Source organism: Emiliania huxleyi (assembly GCF_000372725.1).
Source record: "Emiliania huxleyi CCMP1516 unplaced genomic scaffold EMIHUscaffold_272, whole genome shotgun sequence".
Lineage (NCBI taxonomy): Eukaryota > Haptophyta > Isochrysidales > Noelaerhabdaceae > Emiliania > Emiliania huxleyi.
Genome location: NW_005199989.1, coordinates 106980 through 110931, shown reverse-complemented (window position 1 = coordinate 110931; position 3952 = coordinate 106980). Strand labels below are relative to the sequence as shown.

At 68.4% G+C, this 3952-nt stretch overlaps 1 protein-coding gene across 1 annotated transcript in view; it reads left to right on the top strand.

Annotated features, from left to right (window-relative positions):
• The window catches only part of EMIHUDRAFT_41077 (hypothetical protein), a gene marked incomplete at both ends in the record, with an annotated part of 15958 nt that overhangs the window by 1340 nt on the left and 10666 nt on the right, over positions 1–3952 (top strand). The window lies entirely within an intron of this gene.

Genomic DNA, 3952 nt, shown 5'->3' with positions numbered 1-3952 from the left:
CCCCCCCTGGGGGGTGTAGGTGCGGGCCATGTCCATGTGCTCGGCGCCGGTCCGCCAATTCCTGGTTGCGGTTCCTGGGCGGGGCGGCCGAGGGGGAGATGCGGGAAAGAGCGGCGCGGCCCGAGAGATCACCTTGGGAAGGGAAGGGCGGGGACGCGCGGCGTCTTACTACGCTCTACCGGGAGCGACCCACGGTGCGTTGCGGCAAGATATGTGCGGGGGCCGCGATGCGGGCGAAACGTTGGAGGGAAAAGATCAAGTGCGTTCATCGCTTGAGGTTTGTACACAAATGGGGGAGGTGCCCTCTTTCGTTTTCCGCACGCGTGACAGTGAGGCTAGTCGCTAGTGCCATTTCACTCTGACATGTGTCTTGTCTCTGGGCCGGCGCGGGGGCCCCCGGAGGCACCGTGCGCCGCGCAGCGCAGTGCGGAAACGGGGCCCCGGCTCTACTAGTCTCTACTAGCACCGACTTCCCGATTAAGCTAGGTTAATCAGAGGGCAGATTCGGAGAGATCTCGAGGAGTACATACAGATAGACCCTCCAACCATCAGATAACTCTAACCTGATCGGTCGTTCTGACCGCCGACAGATCACTCCAGACAGCAGACAGGCCGCCCACCTACTGCCCCTGAGAGTTGGTTACCGAGTGGGATCAGCTCCCCCCCTTGGGATCGAAGCTTCCACGACCTCGCACCCAACACCACAGGCGGGATCAGAGAGAGACTCCGCACCGGACACCGCCCGGGCACAGACCCCCTACCCGTCGGACAATGCCTGGACCCCTCACAGAGCGGCCCACACACAGATCACGCATCGGCAGATTTCACGCCTGGATCAGGCGTAGACAGCACACACTTGTCACGGTTGCATAGCCCTGGGCCGGGGGGGACGAGTTCGCACTCTCTCTCTCTCTCTCGCTCACCTCCGTCGGCCGGATCCCTACCGAAAAAAAAGTTCAATGATGAGCGCCGCGGCCGCAGAAGGCTTTGCCGGGCCCGGCGCGGCCGAGGCCGGCCCCCCGCCATCGGACGACGGCGTCAGTCTAGAGGAGGCGCTGGCCGAGTGCCTCGCCCTGTCCGACTCGGACCTGCCGAGCCCGATGAGCTCCAAGCACCAGCGCAGCCTCCTCCGGAAGTACCCCGGCATCGCGACGCCCTCCGCCGACGGCGACGGCGTGCGAGGCAGGCTCCCGCGGAGTCCGTCGGACCCAGGCCTGGGTGCGCGCTCGGGCTCGCCGTCTCCGACGCAGTCACCGCAGGCCTCGCCGACAAAGCGGGTGCGCGGGCGGCGCGGCAAGGCGCGCGACGGCGGCAGCCCGGCCAGGCTCGCCTCGACGGCGGAGAACGCGGGCGAGGCGGTCTCGGACAGGGCGGCGGGCGGCGGGAGCGAGGAGGCCGACGGCGCCGGCTCCGCCCGTGACTCGACAAACGAGGGCCTTAGTGGCGTGTCGGACGCCTTTGACTTGCACCAGCCGCTCGTCCAGCACTTTCTGCTGTACGAGAGCTCGGTGCGGCGCGCCGCCAGCGCCGCCAGCGCCGGGCTGCGGAGGGGCGGAGGCTCGCGCCGCCGCGACGCCGCGATGACGCCGGAGCTGGGGAAGCGCCACAAGCGGTCCGGCTCCGCGGGCGTCGCTGCGTCTGCGATCAAGTCGACGGCAAAGACGGCGGCGCGCACGCCCCGCAACGCTGGCCGCATCCTCTCTCGCACGGTCAGCTTCTCGCGCGAGGCCGTCCTCGGGCCGGGCTCGACCGCGCTGCTCGCAAAGTGGCTTGCAGAGGAGGAGGCGGCGCGGCGGCGCGGCTTCGAGCGCGCTTGCGCGTCACCTCCCACAGACATCTCGAGGACACTTCGCGGACACTTCCCTGTTAGGCGCGGCTTCGAGCGCGCCGCGTCATCGCACGAGCTGGCGAGCGCTGAGCGACACCGCACCTCGCTCGGCCTTGCGCTGCGGACGGCGTCTCTTCACACCCGCAGCTGTGAACAGGCGTGCTACGAGCGGGCGTTGTACTGCCAACGGCGTCTCTTCACACCCGCAGCTGTGAACAGGCGTGCTACGAGCGGGCGTTGTACTGCGGACGGCGTCTCTTCACACCCGCAGCTGTGAACAGGCGTGCTACGAGCGGGCGTTGTACTGCGGACGGCGTCTCTTCACACCCGCAGCTGTGAACAGGCGTGCTACGAGCGGGCGTTGTACTGCGGACGGCGTCTCTTCACACCCGCAGCTGTGAACAGGCGTGCTACGAGCGGGCGTTGTACTGCGGACGGCGTCTCTTCACACCCGCAGCTGTGAACAGGCGTGCTACGAGCGGGCGTTGTACTGCGGACGGCGTCTCTTCACACCCGCAGCTGTGAACAGGCGTGCTACGAGCGGGCGTTGTACTGCGGACGGCGTCTCTTCACACCCGCAGCTGTGAACAGGCGTGCTACGAGCGGGCGTTGTACTGCGGACGGCGTCTCTTCACACCCGCAGCTGTGAACAGGCGTGCTACGAGCGGGCGTTGTACTGTGAACGGCGTCTCTTCACACCCGCAGCTGTGAACAGGCGTGCTATGAGCGGGCGCTCGAGGCGCTCGGGCAGGCCGTGGCGTCGGTGATGGCGGGGGCGAGGCGCACGTCGCACAGCGCGTGCCTCGTCGATTACTCGCGCGCCCTCGCGCAGCACCGCGCCATGTGCGCCGCGCTACTCGCCGCCAACGCCTCGTCGTGCCGGCGAGACGCCGCCGAGACGCCGCGCCGAGATGCCGCCGAGATGCCGCCGAGATGCCGCCGAGATGCCGCCGAGATGCCGCCGAGATGCCGCCGAGATGCCGCCTTTTGCCTGGCCCTGCCTTCACCTTGCCTCACCTCACTTGGCTTGTCTCCGCCTCGCCTGCCTATTTCTTGCCCCTGCCTCGCCTTCCCCCTCCCCTGCACCCGCCTTACCCTGCCCCCTGCCTCGCCTTCCCCCTCCCCTGCCCCCGCCTTACCCTGCCCCCTGCCTCGCCTTCGCCCTGCCCTGCCCCCGCCTTACCCTGCCCCCTGCCTCGCCTTCGCCCTGCCCTGCCCCCGCCTTACCCTGCCCCCTGCCTCGCCTTCGCCCTGCCCTGCCCCCGCCTTACCCTGCCCCCTGCCTCGCCTTCGCCCTGCCCTGCCCCCGCCTTACCCTGCCCCCTGCCTCGCCTTCGCCCTGCCCTGCCCCCGCCTTACCCTGCCCCCTGCCTCGCCTTCGCCCTGCCCTGCCCCGCCCTCACCACCGTCCGCCATCTCGTCGTATTGTGCGACGACCAAGGGGACGAAACAGTAACCGTTGCCCTCTGCTCCAGGAGCGGCGCCGGCTTGCCCCCGCGCCTCTCCTTGCCGGTGCCGCTCGCTAACGCTAACCCTAACTCTAACCCTTCCCCTAACCCTACCCCCAATCCGTACCCGTACCCGTACCCACCCCGTACCCTAACCCCAACCCTAACCCTACCCCGCACCCTTACCTCAACCCTAACCCTAGCCCTACCCCGCACCCTAACCCTAACCCTAACCCTAGCCCTACCCGCACCCTTACCTCAACCCTTACCCTAACCCTACCCCGCACCCCTACCCTAACCCTAACCCTAACCCTAACCCCAACCCTAACCCTACCCCGCACCCTTACCTCAACCCTTACCCTAACCCTAACCCTAACCCGGACCCTAGGTGCCGCTCGCTCCGAACCTCGACACGATCCCTGCGAGTCCGCTCAGCCCGCCCCCCCGCCCGTCGCCGATGCCGGGGTGCGCGTCGGCGGGGCGCGACGCCGCGCCGCCGAACACCGCCGCACCGACGGCGAGAGTGGTAGCCAGTAGACGGCAGTCAGTAGCCAGCAGCCAGCAGCCAGTAGCCGGTAGCCGGTAGCCAGCAGCCAGTAGCCAGTACGCAGCAGCCAGCAGCCAGCAGCCAGTAGCCGGGAGTCCGTGGCCAGCAGCCAGTAGCCAGCAGCCCGTG